The 20,000-nt window shown below is 36.4% G+C and overlaps 2 long non-coding RNA genes across 4 annotated transcripts in view; one reads left to right on the plus strand and one right to left on the minus strand.

Annotated features, from left to right (window-relative positions):
• Positions 1–425, plus strand: part of LOC108880398 (uncharacterized) — a 22,822-nt gene extending 22,397 nt beyond the window's left edge. For all 3 annotated transcript variants that reach the window (XR_007813387.1, XR_007813388.1, XR_007813386.1), the window contains exon 7: positions 286–425. This is a non-coding gene — a long non-coding RNA (uncharacterized LOC108880398). The remainder of the gene's footprint in view (positions 1–285) is intronic.
• A 1,900-nt stretch (positions 426–2,325) lies between these two features.
• Positions 2,326–8,626, minus strand: LOC127142452 (uncharacterized). Its single transcript, XR_007813210.1, has 5 exons — positions 8,441–8,626; positions 7,379–7,441; positions 6,685–6,763; positions 4,956–5,007; positions 2,326–2,536 (listed from the first exon to the last, which is right to left on the minus strand). It is a non-coding gene; the product is annotated as an uncharacterized LOC127142452 (long non-coding RNA).
• Positions 8,627–20,000: the final 11,374 nt, after the last annotated feature.

Genomic DNA, 20,000 nt, shown 5'->3' on the forward strand with positions numbered 1-20,000 from the left:
GGGTCAGAAATGGCCAAAAAATGTCATAATATAGTAAGGCATCAAAAATGGTCAAAAATGGCCAAAAAATGTCATAGTATAGTAAGGCATCAAAAATGGCCAAAAACTGTCATCGAAAACCATTTAAAAAATGTGATAGTATAGTAAGATGTCAAAAATGGAGAAAAAATGTCATAGTATAGTATGTAGTAATAGAGGTATTTTTTTCTTCATCATATTTCTAATACAGTGTCAGCACTTGAAGCTTTGGACTGTTTCTATGATTAGCATGTTTTTTCTTTGCAGGAGGAGAGGACCGCATCACATGAAGAGGACAACAAAAGTAGTCAAATATTCTTCAAGATGTTAAGAGATGTGTAAGACTTAAATCAGCATATTCTTATGTGCTCATTATTACATTAAATGTGGATTCAGAGAATAAAACAAAGTGTTTCCAAGTAGTCAACCATCTGTCAGTATTTGCTCTGGTTTGTTGTCTAGAACAGAATCAAAGTATTGAAATTTAACTTTTGAGTTGAGTTTCACTATTTTCAAATTACTTTCACAAAAACAATTTTGTAATGCAGAAATGGAAACTATTCTCTGCTTGCAGCTTGCAATTAAACCCTAACCCTAGCCTTTGGCTAAAAGCCGTAACCTTAACCCTAACCTCTGGCTAGAAAACGACAACTCCCAACCCTCACCTCTGGCTACAAATGGCCCCAAAAAACAGTATAGTAAGGCATCAAAAATGGCCAAAAAATGTCACAGTATAGTATGGTGTTAAAAACGGCCAAAAAACGGTCAATAAATGTCATAGTATACTAAGGCATTAAAAATGGGCAAAAATGGTCAAAAAATGTTGTAGTATAGTATAGTGTCAAAAATCCTCACACACGGCCAAAAAATATCATAGTATAGTAAGGCATCAAAAGTGGTCAAAAATGGCCAAAAAAATTCGCAGTATAGTACAGCGTTAAAAATGCTCAAAAACGGTCAATAAATGTCATGCAATACTAAGGCATCAAAAAGAGCCAAAAAATGGTCAAAAAATGTCATAGTATAGTATAGTGTCAAAAAATGTAATGTCATAGTATAATACGGCTTTAAAAACGCTCAAAACGGTAAATAAATGTCATAGTATAGTAATCAAAAACTGCCAAAAAAATTCATAGTATAATAAGGAATTAAAAACTTGAAAATGTCATAGTAATGTCATAGTATAGTATGGCGTCAAAAATGGCCAAAATCTAGTAAGTCATCAAACATGGTCAAAAATGCCCAAAAAAGGTCATAATATAGTAAGGCATCAAAAATGGTCAAAAATGGCCAAAAAATGTCATTGTGTAGTAAGGCGTCAAGAATGGTCAAAAAATGCCATAGTAAGGTGACAAAAATTGTCATCAAAAACCATTAAAAAATGTGATAGTATAATAAGATGTCAAAAACTGACAAAAAATGTCATAGTATAATATATAGTAATAGAGATATTTTTTCTTTAATCATATTTGTAATACAGTGTCAGGACTTAAAGCTTTGGACAGTTTCTGTGATTAGCATGTTTTGTCTTTGCAGGAGGAGAAGACCGCATTACATGGGGAGGACAACAAAAGTAGTTAAATATTCTTTAAGATGTTAAGAGATGTATAAGACTTTAATCAGCATATCCTTATGTGCTATTACAGTAAATAAATTCAGAAATGGCAACTATTCTCTACTTGCAGCTTGCAATTAAACCCTAACCCTAACCTCTGCCTAAAAGCCATAACCCTAACCTCTGGTTACAAATGGCCTCTGGCTAAAATATTCATTTGCAAAAAACATTAAACAAACCAGCAAAATATTCAGTATTCAGAAGTATTTATTTGACTAAGATAATGACAAGAAATCCAACAACATATTATATAACAATATGTAAAAATGATTAACAATATGAACAGTATAAACAGGACAGTGTACACAGTAGTAGATTGTATTTGAGTACTGATATTGCACTGTTTGAAATAGCAAAACACCAAAATGAAATGACAAACACAAAAGCTAACCCTCAACCACTGTGTGGAGGTGTGAGTGTGTGAATATGTGTGTCTGTAGAAAAAAATGGTTAGATGGCTGCTTTAAGATAGTTCCTTTGTCTTAAGCCATCTGTCACAGTATATGAAAAAGCTTCAAAAAATAAATATTATAAGAAGCCGACAAAAAATATAAAAAATGTCATACTAGATTAAGCCATTACAAAATGTCATCGTATAGTGAGGTGTCACAAAATGTAAACCAAAAAAGTAATAGTATAGTAAGACATCAAGAAATGTCAAAAATGTTTTTAAAAAATCATTTAAAAAGGCCATATTATACTATGCCGCGAAAAATGCATTCTGTCATTAAAAAATGCCACAGGATATTATGTCATTAAGAAAATGCCATAGCATAGTATGTAATTGTAATTAATTATCAAAAATGAATAAGGACAGTTTAGGAAAGGAAAAATAGATTTACTGATCAGTTTCTGCGATTCTGTGATTTCTGTGATAAGGAGAAGATGACAGCAGCTGAAGACCTGAGGTGAATGAAAGAAAACAAGGTTACGAAGCTGTTAGCTTGATAAAAGACCCCACCATCTAATCGCAACAGTGTTGGTTTCCTGTTCAAGTGAAAACACGTTTTTCGCTACCGTCTGTAATTGGCACATTTTCCAAAGACTAATATGGCTATATTAACCCTCTGAGGTCTAAGCCACTTTTGTCAGTGTACTTGTGCCTCGGACCTCTTACAATTTAAAGAACTGTATTATCCAACACTGCAAGATACAAACAAGCAACTGATATAATTTTTTTCAGCACAACCTAGGCTATTTGAATATGCAAGTTTCTACAATGCCACATGACATTATAAGTAGTTCTGAGACTATAAACCCAAAAGAAAAAATAAAACTAAAATTTATTAATTTTTATTCATTTTTCAACAGAAGAAAACTATGTGCAAGTGTTTGGGAGTCTAAATTCATATAGCCCAAGGTCTCAAGTAACAAACAAAAGAAAAATAAGGTCTCTAGTGCACACAAAGGCAGAAATATTTACATTTATGTCTGTGTGTCCACCTGTTTTTTTCACTTGGGCCATTCTGCCCCACTGCCTGATCCTGGTTTCAACCAGGATCAGGCAGAGAGCTACATCACGCACACACTGCACTCCCAGGGCACAAAACTGTTCAAAATATGGCCACCACTGTCTCCAAAACCTCTCCGCCAATGTGTGGCTCCGCCGTATGCTTTGTGAGTGTCATTTTTATTGCGTGCGCTACAGCACTGTACAAGCGCACACGGACTGACCAGCTGCTTTCAGATTACTATCTTGGCACATTATTTTACCTCTGAAGTGTGAATTCATTCTCTAAATGCTAAGGACACAGCATAAACGTAGTAAGTAATGTCTGTAAATTGGGGATCCACTATATTGCGACTCTCATTGGATCAGCTGTTTTCGCATGGTTCAACAATGCGAAAACAGCTTATGATTGGTTTACACAGTCAATATGGCTGCCATGAATTTCATTAATCAGAACACGGTAAACATCATTTTGATGATAAATTATGCATAAATAAAGACGCAAAACAAGGATTTATCGACTTATTTTTTCCCCAGAAATACCAAAAAATGACACCAGTTTCAATGATTGATTACAAAGCCCCTAGAAGGAGTAGAATCGCAAACAAGGGCTTGTTGTAAAGGCAAAATAGAGTGGAGCATGGCAGTGTTTAAAGTAAGCTTCTACACAAATGCGTTACAGAAATATTAATGAAAGTATCAGATGAGTACTTTTCCAGTCGCCCACAACTGGAGGGACTTATACCTGTGAGAACATTCAACTGCTATTTAATAACTGAATCACAAGCAGTTAAATGATCACAAAGATGTAGACAGATGTGCTCATAACTAAGTAGTCATAACTAACTATAACTAATTAACCCAAACCCTAACCAGCTCTAACAAGTGTTTCCTTGTGGTCAGATGTCTGTTATCTTTGCTGTGATTTGTTAAATGTTGTCTGGAATAAAATCATTTTTAAAAAGTGTCTTCATAAACTTTTTTTTCTCTATTTTGAAACTGATGTTATATAAATATTTTTAATGCATTTTGAGACTAAGGTCATGATTCTCATGTTTTACATTTTTATACCTATTTTAAAACATTTAACAACAACAAACAACAAAAAACATTTTTTTAAGTTTTTTTTATAGTTTTAGAATTAACTTTTAAAAGGTTTTACACTCATTGTTCAGACATATTTTTTAAGGGTTTTTAATTATTAAAAAGTTTAATATTTATGTTTTAGTTTTAAATATATTTTGCCTTTATACTTGTTTTTTAGACTTAAAGTTTTGTATTTAACTTTTTATGGTTTTGCCACTTATTGCATTTTTAAGGTTCTAAGTTTATTTTTTACAGGTTTCATACTTAATTCTTAGAGGTTTAAAGGTTGAATATTTAAAGTTTTTAATCTTAGTTATTAAGCCTGTTTGATAAGGTTTTTTAAATGAGTTTATACTTTATTTTTTAAGACCTATCTATTTAAGGTTTTTTAAAGTTTTTATATTTATGTTTACACATATTTTTAAAGGTCTTACATTTAATTTTTATAGGTTTTAATATTACTTTTTAGATTTTTTTTGAAGGTTTTACACTTAATATTTAAAGGATTTCAATTTATCTATTAAATGTTTTAGACTTATTTTTTTAAACCTATTTATTAAAAGGTTTCTATTCTAAATAAAAGTTTTATATTTTCTGTTTCTGTTATATATATATATATATATATATATATATATATATATATATATAGTTATACGTGTTTGTTAAACTTCCATTTTGCAGCTTGAAAAATACTAATTAAAACTGATTTAATTTGTTGGTATTTGTTCCAGACAAATGGTTTTAAAGTGTCAAACTGCAGACTGAAAAGAATAAAATCACACTGACCGTCTGCAAATGTCTTCACATCTGTCTGTCAAGTCTGTCTGAAGTTTGAATCCTGTGGAGAAAAATGAAACAAACATTAATATAAAGATGTGACTTTTAACACATAAAAATAAAAGCACAGAGTGTGCCTGGGTATTAAACTTCAAACTGTCAAAAGAAAAAGAAAGTAAAAGATGCTAAATCTACAAAGGAACAAGTGTGTGGACTAATCAGAACTAGAACTAAATTTTCTTTATACACAAAGACAGAGGAAGCTGCTCTGACTAGAGAACTGACTCCACCAGCTCCTAATATTCACACAACAGCAGTGGATGGAAATGTTGTTTTCTCATAGGTCAGTTAAAATTTGAACTAAATTTATTTGATAGAAGCCAAAATGAAGCAAAATGACAGTGTTTCTAGTGTGACACTGAACTGGATAAGTTCTTCGCATTTTTATGATTTACTGTACTAATGAGAAAGACAGAGAGAGGGAGAAAGAGAGAGAGACAAATAAAGAGAGGGAAAGAGAGGGAGAGAATGAGACACAGGGAGAAAGAGAGAGACAATGAGACACACGGGAGGAAGGAAGAGAGACAGAAAAAGAGACAAAGAATGACAGAGAAAGGCAGAGAACGTGTATGTGTGTGTGGCGTGGAAGCACAACACACAACAGACATCGTCATCCACCATGTTTGTTTTCTCAAAAGTCATCAGGTTTGGAGTTGTGAGGGTACAGACTGGTTGTTGGTGGTGAATCGGTTAGTGTGTGGTGTGGCTGTGTTGGTCTTCTGTCTCACACTATAAGAACAAAACTGTGAAATCTGTTGTTGTGTGTGGTCGCTCACATTTTCTACATCGGGTATAGGCATGGCCTGGTTACCAGTTTCAAAGTATAAAAAGGTAGGTAGAAAGGTATGGTAGAAAAAGTCAAGCCACTCATTTAAAATAATTAAAAAAACAAAAACAAAAAAAAAAGTCAGCTGTGTGGGAATATTTCAGGTCAGGAGGTGTCTCCAGGAGTACCACCCCTCCCTCTGTGCCAAATTCAAGGAAATGTTCGCTTGAAATGAACGTATGCAACAGCTATGAGAGTTAGCATGTCTAGCATCAGTGAAATAAATACTTTGGGCTTGGTACAGCAGCAGATAACAATTAACTAGCTAACGCCAGCTAGTTTCCCCACTAACGTTACGTTGAGGAGTGAAAAGTAGAGGTTGTTGAACTGCAGTTTAGGCTCACTTAAGAAAGACACAGCATATGTTTTAATTGTTGTAGCTGCAGATGAAGTTATGTTACTCTGAATATCTTAGTCAACTATCAATATTCAAATATTTGTGTTTATGTAATTGTAATTGCGTAGCTGGTGCTTCAAGAGGGAAAATGCTTCTGTGGATCACGCATTATGAAAACTATTTTTGCAAGTGTATCTTAGTTTCTTGGGCAATAGCGATATTGGTAATTGTGTGAATAATCTTGAATGGATATGCTGTGATCACATGACCAACTGCTAATGAAAAAGAACAGGAAGCACTGCAGGAGGCTTGTTCAGAAGACACACAGATGTTTAAATTCCTCATTGTCTTTGAACTGTACATGTAAATAAACTTTGAACTATGTAAATAAACTTTAATAATGAGTGAAGACTTTGTGAAAAATCAAACTGTTCAGACTTCAGATCAATCACTAAAGATATACAATTTAATGTCAGTGCTCTGTGTTGGACAGTTGATGTAAAGCTGTGAATTACCTGGAGGCCTCTGTCCTGGTCTCCAAGAACTTCTTCATTGTATGAAGACTCTCTGTAATTGTGGACGAAGTGGTGACACCTGGAGGAAATAAAAAGAGAAATATACAAAGGAAAATGATCAATACACTACTACCTATACCTCATCAATAGTTTAACCCCAAAACACATATAAATATTCAACATTACAGCTGGACCAGAACATTTTCCCAACATTAGAGAAGTGTGTCAGAAAATGGGCTGTTTACTGTCACATATGACGAGAAAAAGCCTCACATCTTCAAAAATCAGTAACAATAAATATTTGGGAGAAATTAACTAAAATTATTATTTTAAATCTTAAATTTCTGTCAACTAAATCACTGGGAGAAATCATGTATATTACTGTGAACTGCATAATAAAAACTTTAACTTGTAACAAGTAAATATTTGAAAGCAGGATTTAAACTTGTGGTATTTTTACTTATACTTAAGTCCACAGGCAGAAAATTAACTGACAACTATTTTGAGTTTTTAAAAATGTGTATATATAGCACTATTTTCTGGCAGTTTATGGACACAATTAATCAGTTTTTATTATATTCAATACTAAGCTCATTAAATGCCAAGGTATTTAAACAATAACACTGTTACTGACATTAATATTTCAGCTCATCAACACATTTTTTCAGACTGGGTAAATCTTTAGGACACATACCTGTTGGTTTGTAAGGTGAGAGCTGGTGTTTCTGTCCAGGCTACAGCAGCTGAACAAGTAAACCTGGAAAACACAAGTACAACACTTGAAAAACAAATAACCTCATTAAGAATAGTTCACCTCCAAAACTTGAATAGTGTAGAAGAATAAAGCACTGAAAACTAAACACTAGAACCTTGACAATCACACTTTGAGTTTTGAGGTGAATAAATTAATTATGTTACTTGAATATTACTTTATTGATATCAGAGAGAAAAGCAATTTTTTAAATAGTTTTTATAATAATGTCTAACAGTAATTTCAGATGTAAAATAGCCAGGGAGAGGCACGAAACGATGCAATACCACCACAAATAGACACAAAATGATCACACTGACATGATAATCTACCATAAACTGACTTAAAATGACCAAGATGGAGCACAAAATTACTAAAGAAGCAATAAAATATCTGCAAAGTGACTGTGAAGAGATGCAAACGGAGTTGAAAACAGACAAACTGACCATTAAACAGTTAACATCCTCCACAACTCATGCCAGGGAGGCTATAGTCACAGAAAGCCAAATACACTTTAACCCACGCAAATAATAACGACGGCACAAAAGAAAAAGCCCCAAAGATATAATTAGTAGATAAGGCTAAGGCTAACACTCGACACTAATGATAACGCTAGACGCCAATGCTAACGCTAACACCCAGAGTGTAAAACAGCTAGGTAGAGACGCAAAATAATATAAAATGACCACAAATAACCACAGATCTATGACAGCGACATGATTAACCACCATAAACTCAGTTAAAATGACCAGGATGAAACACCAAATGACAAAAGAGATGCAAAATGAAATAACGTGAAAATAAACACAACAGAGATTTACACCGATTACCAAGAGCCCACAACTCATGCCAGGGACGCTCAGTCACAGAAACACAAACACACTCTAACCCATGTGATATAAACGACTGAAAATGGAATTAAAATACATAATTACAGAATGATGCTAATGCTAACGCTCTCCAACAATGTTAATGCTAACACTAGCCGCTAACTGTTTGCCTTACCTTCGCGCTGCAAGTGTGTTCAGCGTCCAGTCTCACTCGTGTTCGACAATAAAGCAGCTCCGGAGTTTTTTGTTTTTTTTTTTAACTTCCAGACCTCTTCGGTAACAACGTTTTCTCACAGTACTGGCAAACAGAAGCAACAGCTCAAACTCTGTTTAAATCTGTTTTCAGACTTCGTTTCTCCGCCTCTCTGCGCTCCTCCCAGAATGTTGTCGTGCCCCACCCCTCCACCCCCGATCCGTACCCGGAAGCACGATCAGTTCTGCACATGCGCCAAACTGACAAAAGTCTTTGGAATCGATGCAGTACTGAGCAAAGAGAACTGCTGAGAACAGCTCCTCCAATATAAACAAATAGTACGTTTGTACACATCAGCACCACAAAGTGCTTCTTTTTGCCAGTCAGAGAGGCCAAAGTAGTACTTCTAATACTTATGTACTTTTACTTAAAGAGATTAAGATTTTCAGGACATTTACTTTTACATTTACTATTAGGAGTATTTTTACATTGCTATATTGGTACTTTTACGTATGTGAACTGAATACTTTCTCCACCACTGATGTAACTATAATTAAATTAAAGCTAACTGAAAGTTTACATGCACATTTGTTGTCAAAATCAGGTCTGGCCTGCTTAACTATAATCTGAGATACTGGCTAGTGACTACACATACTATTAATTTACCTTGTTGATCATGTAACATCTCAGTGACATCCTGTTGCTCTGGATTCTTGGCTGACTGATGGAGGTTCAGGAAGAACCCTGCACCATCTGTGTGTCTTTGGTCACTGCATACACAAGCATTAGGCCTATCCAACTCTGTTCCAATCACACAAGTTTGGAAGCCATTTTTGAAAGGGTCTGTCAGTCATGGTACTCGATAACAGCTTCTTGTGATTCCTCAGTCCAAATGGTTTCAGTAACCGTAAACAATGCAAACCGTAAACATTTTGAATCTTTGATAGCACTTCCCATCCCTGCTCTTAAGTCGTGTTTCATTGAAGTTATGTGCAAACAAACTATGGAATTGGATTCTGTCCAATCACAAACAAAAAAAGTTGTCCCACCCTTTCCTTAATCTGAAATGTTTTTGGCCCACTGTCAGTCCTGGTATATGCCTGTGTAATTCACAAAAATTAAACAATAAATAACCATACAACATATATCATTGCTATATTAATATAAAGAATAAAAGGTAGAGTGTTTCTATTTGAATTGTAGTGACCCTATGAGAAAATTCAGTCCTCTGCACAGCAAGTCTTGTGAGGTTCAGTGCACTCAACATCAATAGTGAGCAGAATTCCTGGAAGTCAAATGAAATATCTCTGTAAAAGAAATAACATGTATGGGAGAGAAAAGTTACCAACAAGGTTGAATGTAACTATTAATTTCACTCTTGTTCATCATAATCACGGCTTGTCATGTGAAGAAAAATGTGATGTTTTGCATACCAAAAGCGTAATCCACTTCAAAGCAGTACATACACTTAAAACAAATCAAAGACAAGATAAAATCAAATATTATCAAGTGAAAAATAGACCTACTTACAAGGTATGTGTGCAAAGAGCACCTTCAACATGAGCTCACACAGGTGCATGTGCTAACACGCATTACCTTATGTAGTGTGCTGCACATATCACCGAGTAGCAGACTCCTGGAAAATGCCATTGAAGATTTGCTCCTTAAATTTTAACAGTTGTACACGTAACAAAGATTATTTTCTGCTGTTTTTTTTTCTTGAAATAAAGAAGATTGTAAGGAAAGTAGAGAACTTAACGTTGGATTATAAACATTAAAAAACCTGACATCTGGACATGATTTTTTAAAAATGGCATTGTTCAGTATTTCAGTGTTTCAGTTATATTCAGCTGTTTAAATGTTAGCCAGACTGATGGCTGGTTTCACTGAACCAGCCATCAGTCTGGCTAACATTTAAAAGCCATGGCTCAAACATTAGTATATTGTTGAATTCTCTCAACAAGATTATTATAATCTTTTAGAAATTTTGAATCCGTTATTTGAACTACCTCTTGGAAATGCCCAAAACTGGCTTCTACAAGTTGTGTAGATAAACAGAATCCATTATTCCGACTGAAACACAGGATGGAGCCAGAGAGCCATGGAGAAATAACCAAGTACATATAATGAATAATGGAATGCAAGACATTGTCTGTGAGAGTGAAAAATATGTCTAATTAATGGCGAGTCTTGCTAATTAAAAAAAAAAAAGTTTTATCTGAAATGTTTTTGTGATCTGTTCAGAAAATCATACTGCCAGAATGAGATTACTGCCAATATATTTCTACTGTCACATAAGACGATTCTGAGACACCATGGAAATATATCTTTAATAAAAAATAAGGGAGAAGTGGTAAGAATGAATTTTGATTTGCATATCACTTAGTAGTTACAAAGCTTATTGCATCTATTCACTGTTATTTCTTTTTATGTGGAGTTCTCCCACTCAGGTTCAACATAAGGATGTGCATAATAGTCCATAATGCATCTTTGAAGTGGCACAAATGAAACCATTCTGTAAATAGTCTTTTAACACAGATGGAGGTGAAATTATCTACTTGTTACGATGTGGAGGGAGAAATGCATCCTTTTTCTTGACAGCTTTGTGAATATTGCATTTAACACCTGACCCACTCTGCATAAGTTTGATAGGAATATGTGTTTGCTAAAGAATAGAGGGCCTTTTAAAATTTTAATTCAAACCACTTCAGTTGCATTTATAGAGAACAGAGCTTAGTGTCCTAGAAACTAGTGAAAAGCAACCAATTCAAATGTTTTTGCTTGTTTCTATTTTGTATTTTATTGATGACATGTAATGTGAGGAGCCACTCAACAAACCCCTGCTGGGCTTTTGAGCTCTCCACATTCATAATAATCTTTTAAATCAGCCCTTACCAAATCTGACATATTTTTTAGTCTTCCGCAAATGCACATACATCTCAACACTGAAGGAGAAAGGACAACTGGTTATGTAAACTTCAATTGTAGTTCAGTCTTTTCTTGCGTGGATCCCCACAATTAGAAAACAAATTATCATAAACTAACAGATCATATCAATTTTAATAATGGTTATCAATGTTCAAATCAAAAGGTCCCTGAAGATCATTATAAGTTTAAAAATACAGCACAGGTCATGTGATCACCTGTAAATTATATGCCTCACACTTCCCCGACAGCTAACTAAGTCATTTCTCAACAAACTACCCTCAACCAATGAGTGTAATTATTCCAATACTGAAATGATCTTGGGATGTATTTTAAGAAATCCAGGCATCCCTAATTCTTCAGAACTTGCCCAAATACACATCCCTCTCCTCTGCTGAAAATTATTAGAATATATGATCCACTTTGTCTGATTAAGGTTGCTTTTGTATAGTTGTAACAGACTTCCTCTTTTCACGAGCCCAAATGATACTATTTAAATCTCCCCCATATGTCCATCCTCTGTGTCTCTACTGTTTTTCCTATGATGATGTTGATGTTATTATTTGCAGGAATTTTTAAAGCATGGACATTTTGTCCTTCTTGTGCATGAGGAAACCACAAACGCCAAAAAGCTTTTAAAAAATGCTATGCAAACATTGGCAGACGTTGTTCTTCTTTGTATTCATTATGACAGTATACAAGTCTGAGCGACAAAGTGATTCTGTATGAGGTAGATGCAGTGTCTGTAGACAATAGCAGGGGGGCAGTGTTGCTGTTTCTGGTGGCCTTGGTTCAGTGGAATGACTGGCCTTTAACAGTTTGCATTTCCTTCAGGATGCTCCACCAAATATGCCATGAAATAGTGTAGGATTGGACATCTTTGTACTTTAACTGTCACCATTTCAAATCTCAACCATGCCAAGCAGTGACTGACAGTATATACAGTGGACTGGGTGGTATGCAGTCTTGTGAAATGAGTAGCCTGTATAGAGTTTTAATCCTCTTTAAGACTCCTATCCATCTCCAAATTAATATCTAGGGGCCACATATCCCTCTGCACTAGTTTGTACTTGTATAACCCACTTCTCTTGCAAACTGATCAAATTATTCACTGGAAAATAAGATTAATAGTTATGCTGTGAAACATGCTTCAGGTCAATTATTTGGGAGATTCCAATGATATACTCATTACACTATAAAGCCAATTCAAGGGCAAGCAGCATGAAGAACTGTGTTGCAGATTAATCGCCATTAAAGGTCAACATGCGTTAAATAAGACAAAGATCCTATCCATTTTCATCAGTATGAAGTGTGCAGTATATGTGAAACCTATAATGCTCATTACATGCATTTAAATGGGTCTGTCCTAATTACTAATCAGTCTCTTGTACCATTAGAGATGGAAATTAGAAATACAAAACAGACCCCTGGGCATCATTCACTCAGAATACATTAGTTTCCTTATATAGTGTTGGCATTTTGAAAATGAAAACCTACAACTCTCGAGACTTTGTTAAATATTATAATATTTTGAAGGCAGGATTCTCACTTTTTATTACTTAAGCTGAAATCTCCGGAAATGTGTAACACTAAAGAACAATTGTTTGTGAATATAACAGAGTAGTGTGATACATTTTTGTTCAACCGGCTTCTAAAAAACAAAACTATACTGTTTATTTTGCTATGCCCCAATCAGAATATTGGCTAGACCCTTCAGAAATTCTTTCTTCAGTGATTCCCGCCCACCTCTCTGGCAGCTTACCGATTTACATTTGAGCATAATGCAAGCATTAGAGGAGGCACAAGGCAGCCCTGATAAGTTACAAAGTGCTCCAGGGGTAAACCTCGTAAGAGAGGTTTTGGAGTTATTTACAGCGTTCAAATCCTTCAAAAATTCATGTCTGGAGGATGAGATTGGTTTTGCAGTTGATGCTTTGCACACAAAGCAAACACAATACATATGGAGGGTGTTTAGCTGTAAATGACCAGATGACATTAATTCTAATTGACTGATCTCATCCCATGCTTAGGACCAGTGTGTATGATACTGCTCAGGACACAAGGGTCCTGTCAAGGCACAATGTTACACACAAAACAACAAAACAGAAACACTAAGATTGGCTTAAGAAATGAGGAACACAGAGGACTAAAAATGATTTTTAAATGCAATTTAATTTTCAATGAAGGAATACTTAAGTTGTATGGCATTTTCTATTCAAAGATATGTTTTGATTGTGCAATTCTCATAATAAGAGTGCTCAAAAATTGCAAAGCCATTACAAAGGAGGTTAAAGGCAATGGAATTCCTTCTTATCAGAAATGCTTTCTGTACAGTTGTTCCATTTGAAATGCATTTAATTGCAAATAGAAAAGAAGAGAGAGAAAGCCAACAATGCAAGGGACTGAAGCATTTTTCTCGTCTGCTTTGAGTGAGCGTATTCAAATCTGAGCGGGCAGACAATGAGGGAAAGGAATCGTGCTCTGAATAGCCTCTCTCTCTTCTTTTCATTCCCAGGCCAATCCACAGCCTTCTTCTTCTCTGCTGTTAGGGGCGGGCTTTCCACTCGCAGCTCAAACTTCCTCACCACTGTAGAACAACATATCCACCTGATAGCACAGGAACAGCACATATGTAGGCACTATTCATCATGTCACTGTGAGAGACCAGTGTGGGAGGCAGAGGTCCGCCGTAAACACTGTCCATGGCAATCTTCGTGACATACTTAGAGTCCATGTTGTGCTTTCTAACAGCTATTCACACACTTGTTTGACAAGGATGCTGCTCCTTACATGAGTCAGGCTTTGCCAGGCCCTTCCTTTAAAGCCACGGCCAAGCCTTGACCCAGGATCCCTCTCCCCACTCACTCCAATGAGGGGAGGAGTATCTGGGGATCGTGGGGCACAAAGTGCTTGAAGCCTGTGCCTTTGTTGGGGCAAGCTGGGGGAGAACACCCCCAGCAGATATGCTGACAGTGTCATGGGAGCAAGAGAAGAAGTTGAAGCAAGAAAGTGCACCCTTCAAACTTTCCAGTGCAGTGCTAGGAATTCTATTTCTTCTCAACAAAGATTTATACATATTTATACAAGCCCAAATACTGATAGGAAGGTGGTAGAAAAAAATCTTGGAATTGCAGAGGTAAACTATATGTAAATGCCATAAAGTAATAGACTTGTAGTGCAAATCACACCATTTTATCTTTAATTTTGCTTTCGTACCCTCCCCACTCCCCCCCCATCCTCTTTCCTCTGGCTTAAAGGTGCATCAGAGATATGCATTTAAGCATATTCAGAACACGGGGCGTGAAATTAAATGTGTGGCAGAGTGAGAAAAATATACAGACGCTGGAGATGCCTTAAAAATAGTCATTTATGCAGATGGAGAGGAGTGAAATCATTTGCAATGGGATGACCCTCTCTCCAAGCATTTCTCCCCTCACTGTTCTTCCCTAATCTTGCACTGTATCTTCATTTTTCATTGAACTCGCCAGTTTGCTGCTAAGCAGCCTTGTAGATAAGGCAAAGTGCTAAAAGGAGACGACAGAAGGAGCTCAGTGGGCCCGTTTCTATTGCACTTTCACCCAAGGCAATGGGCAGAATTTAACGGATTCCTTCCAACATATGTTTTTGCCAGATAAGTAAACAGTGTGTGTCGGAAATGAAAAAAAAGCATTTGCAATTTAATGACATTACAGCTCCCAGCTTAGCCCGCCGTGCTGCGAGGCGAGGAGCAGAGAAAGGGGAGAGCGGAAGAATGGAACCGGGTGTCATCAATGTTTTTTTTTTCTTTTCCCTTGCAAGAAGCAGCACTGAATTCTTCTTATTCTTTTCAAACCCCTTCCCTTCTCCATCCCTTCCTGCTATTTTGTTCTCTTGCCCATAGTTTCCTTGCCTTTGTTGGAATGAAATTATCTATTATTTTATTCAGAAAACTTGCCATCCCCTGCCATTCTACCCTCTCCAACATCTGATTCTCTCAGATTTTCTGAGCTAAAACACATCTACCCTGCCCATGGTACTCTCACTCTCTCTCTTACACTCTCTGCCCCCCCACCCCCCACCATCCTTTGTCTGGTTTCATCAAAGTGCAATAGATGCTTGGCACAATAAAGAAGAGCAAGCCTCCATGTTGTCATAACATTCAGACCTAATATGAGGACCAGTAGTAGGTGATGAGTTGGAGAGAGAATCACCTCAGAGTCTATATTTCAGTGGCAGTGAACGATCCAGCCATCCTATGTGAAACTCAGTGATTTTTCTCTTTTCTCCCTGGCGGCTGTCAGGCAGCTGCCTTATTATAGAAGGCTAATTGTGCAGGAAAGCAGATTATGAGAGTGGTAGGATGTACTCCTTGACCATGTGCTAATGTGATGACAAGTTTGGGGACCCTCTAAGCAAAAGGCGTCGCACGCCAGGGCACTTTTGGCACTGGCTATAATCTGCCTTTGGTATTAACTCAGCAAACCGGCTTGTTTGAGTATGGATCAATCGCTCGCTCATTATTTTTACAAGAAAGCTTTATATTCAAGGCGCTTTCCTGGTGTTGATCTCTCATTAACCATGCTATGTAAATGCACTGGCAATCCCTGTGTAAGGGATACGTCACCCCGGGGCCCAGGCTTGCAGAAGCATGTTAAGAAGAAGAAGGGGCAGGAAATTTGGGTCAGTTGCCTTCGCCAAAAGTTGAATTTCAGGTTTTGCTTAAAGCCCCCCGCTCAGCTTTTCTCTTTTAATGTGTTTTTGTTTGGTGATGTTATGTTTTAAATGTCAGCCCTGGAGCTGTCCAGCAATTTAGGAGGCACAAAAAGCCCTGTCTCAGTATCGCTTCCAAGTGTTCATGTTACCTCTGTAATCGCTGCTGGCTGCAACATTACACACACTCCATTCACTCATGGTCTTTTATCACCTCTGAGTGTATTGACTGTACAGGTAAAAGGTTAGATAGGGTCAGAACAAGGTGATAATATTACAGGGCAAATAGAAACGCCTGATTCGCTGTGTTGAGTGGCGATATGGCGTTATTAGCCGCCTGCTACTAAGCTAACTTATTTATCTGAGCAAAAAGGACCTGACATGTGACACTGGATCTTGAATTTGCATGAATTGAATTAACTGTCAAGATGCATTGTGCATCAAATTAAGGGGGAAATATTTCAACTTGTTTACTCATTTCTTACATACACATACAAACATCCAACAATTCATGGCGCTCAGGCATCTGTTTGCCTGACAAGAGATCATGAGGCACGTGGTATGAGGAATAGAGGATTCTGCCATATTTGGCTTCACTGTGCACTGGCATGGTGAATGACGCAACAGGAAAGCGAACCTGACAGCACCAGGCATCGGCTTGGCATTTCTTTTGCGCCCTACATACATAAATCTCTTATTATTGCTCTGTGTTAGCTATGTATATTTTTACACCTGTCTGCCCTAATATCAAAGAGTAGAGGTTTGCCTTAGAGATTCAAGTTCATTTGTGTCTCCTGTAAGAGTTTGTATGGGTGCCATCTCTTTGAGGAGGAAAAAACATGGTGCTATTCCCAGGTTTCATTCCATTTTGAAAGGGACTGTCAAAGGGCACTGTTCCACTTGACCCATTTTATTTTTCATACAAACAACTTCAGTGTGCTTGAATTAACGTGTTGAAAGTTATAGACTTTTCCACAGATGTGTGATATGTAGTAGCATTGTGACAGTTAAATGTGATATGTTTCTGTTGTTATTCTATGCCATGATTTTAATTGCTGTTGGTAACTTACACAGCTATTTACTTTGCACAAGAAGAGGCTGAAGAAAACCATGTCTCTTACAAGTGGAATAATTAAATTTAGAGATCAGAACCTCTCAGTGGCTCAGAAGAGAGAGAGAGAGAGAGAGAGAGGGAGAGACAGAGATGTCTCTGTGTCTGCAGGTACTTCAGCAACTCCTAGCCTTGTAACATTTTTGTTAGCAGCCCAGTGCGAGTGAAGGCCAGACTTTTGATTGCTTTTTCAGTGGCATGTTCTTTTATAGGTCCCCGTTCATCCTACACACAAGCAAACAAAGCAAGTATAAATACTATGTTCAAAAGCCATTACCTTCAATATAATCATATTTGTGGTAACAAAGAACATGGAAAATTTCCACAACACAGTATGACGAGGCGCAGCGTGATGATGTGACTTAAGAGTATGGGATGTCTGAGGGACCCCTGCATGTGATATCTTGTGAGACCATTCATAATAGATTTGTTCTGAGGACCTTCACATTACTTCCCAATTAAGGTATGAAGTCATGCTCCTTCATCAGTATAACTAATGGCACGTTTCACGAACCAAACCATATTCTGAGATTAAAGACGTGTTTTGCAGGAGTTAGATTTTCTGCTGAATATGATAAGGTGCCCATACAAATTATTGCTTTTCTGTCATCGAGGCACATACATCTTTATATTGTCATTATTAAGGCATCTATATGGTTGTTCTAGTGCATTACACCATGGCTGCAAAACTGAACCTGGAAAAAAAATGTGACAGCCACAACCATGAGATCACTGTCAGCTCTATTAAATAAGTTCTTCACCTGACACTTTAAAACTTAATAACATAACAGCTATGAAAAAAATCACCATCTTCCACAGTTTGGACTGGAGTCTCTTCAACAGAAAAGTACTGCAAAATGACAAGCCGTCCTCCACTGATGGAGACAAAACCCAAGCTTCCGTTGACTGAATGCATTCCACAGGATTCCAACATTTCAGTACACAAAGATTAGTTATGGACTGACATATCATTTGGCAATGATCTATTTTGCCACTGTTAATTACAACAAGTCTGCAGAATTTGACTGCTAAACCTCGATATCACAATACAGGGTGTGAATCCCAAATCAAGCTTTGCACACCATAATCCTGTTAAAATGTAATAAATAATCCCTGTGAATTAATGTTGGCAATATTTCATTTTAATAAGTTCTTGTAAAATCGAGAGAGAGGGGAAATTGATGGCATTACAGCTCACTCACTTCAAGTGTGGTTGTGAGTGTGCATGAGGAAATCATTCCTTCTCATTAAAGGTGCAATCTTCGAGCCCCCCAGATCTTTGTTGTAATAACTGGGGAAAATAATCTCTTTTATTGATAGGCACATGTAGCAGAGAGTATGCCAACTGACAGGTACTTATCTTTTGCCTGTGTCCTGTGTTATAGAAAGATATAATTCTTTGTGACTGCTCCTCAGGGCATCAGCTCTTCAACTTCATTATTTCTACTTATGATAGATATATTTTTCCTTGAAAACCTGAGAATTAATACGAGAGCCAGCAATCTCTGCCAGCGGTCATTTGGAAATGGAACAAAAAATGTCATGTCAGTTTAAAGAACATTTTTTAAGGCTGCTCACTGACATTATTCTAATTTATTGATGGATTCATAGAATAATCCTATGCCTCATGTTTTAGGTTATTAACTTAATGATTTCAGTGACTACCTAGCAGCTATAGAATCTTTCTGAAAAAAATCTAATCTTGTCAGATGTTTGATTGTGTCGCCACAACATCTGTACTTTTTTCCCTCAAGTTTCCGTATTTATGCTTGTATATAGTTATCTCAAATTGTATATTTTCAGCCCAGCCTTTGTAATGTCTGAACATGGCTTGTAAAATAATAATCCTTCTGAATAATACTGAATATGAATATAAAGTTATTAGTGCAATGAGTTCCTTTAGACAGCAGTGGGAGCTTTTGAGTTGGACAGCCTGACTAGAGGCAGAGCGTGTCTCTCTTTTTGCATTTCCGTCTGTTTTGAACTGACTCAGATACAGCAGACATCCTCAGGTTGGTCTTTATAACAGATCTCATTCAGAAAGACTACAAAGTGTTCGGAGATGAGGATTCAAATGTACCTCATATATACTTAATATTTTAGAGGTCATGGATATCTTTTTGGGAGTTATTTCTCCCACACTTCAATGATCTGATTAGAAAACTTAACTCCTCTATTTTGTTGACATTGGTTTTACTCCCTCGTTGATTGCAGTCTAATAAATCCCAATGCCATATGTGTAAAAAAAAATAACATTTAAAAAAAATCAATTTCTGTTTCATTCAATATTCTCCCTCCTTTTCTTCTGACCTTGTGTATGTGAAAAGGTATTGAGGTAGTAACCTTTCCCTTTAACTAAGCTTCTGCATTTGAGGAAGATGACAAGACATGAAAAATAAAACCATGAAACATTATTATTAAAGGAAATGTTTTATGTTTTAGATATTTTATGGGCTATGGGAAAATTTAATTTGTTTGCCAAAAATCATTAACATATATTTGTGGTCTGCAAGCGCTTTTATGTGCAAACTTGCTATAAAATTCCAGGTCTTTGTGACCCCAAATAAAACTAACTTGGTATTTTCTGTGATGAACTTTTGTAATATGTTGTGTCAAAAAGCAATTCTCTAAAATCAGGAAAATTAATTGAGTATTAAACTGATAAAGTAAGTGTTATGTATGCTTTTTGAGCTGCTCAAGGGGGTCTGGGGTCTCTAAAACCCAAATCGGAACAATAGGGTTGAGTAGTCTGCTGTACACGCAAAATGATGTATTCTCACATCAGCAACAAGGCGAGTGTGTTTTCACAGGAATGTG

The sequence above is a fragment of the Lates calcarifer genome, linkage group LG1, assembly GCF_001640805.2.
Source record: "Lates calcarifer isolate ASB-BC8 linkage group LG1, TLL_Latcal_v3, whole genome shotgun sequence".
In the NCBI taxonomy this organism is placed as follows: Eukaryota; Metazoa; Chordata; class Actinopteri; family Centropomidae; genus Lates; species Lates calcarifer.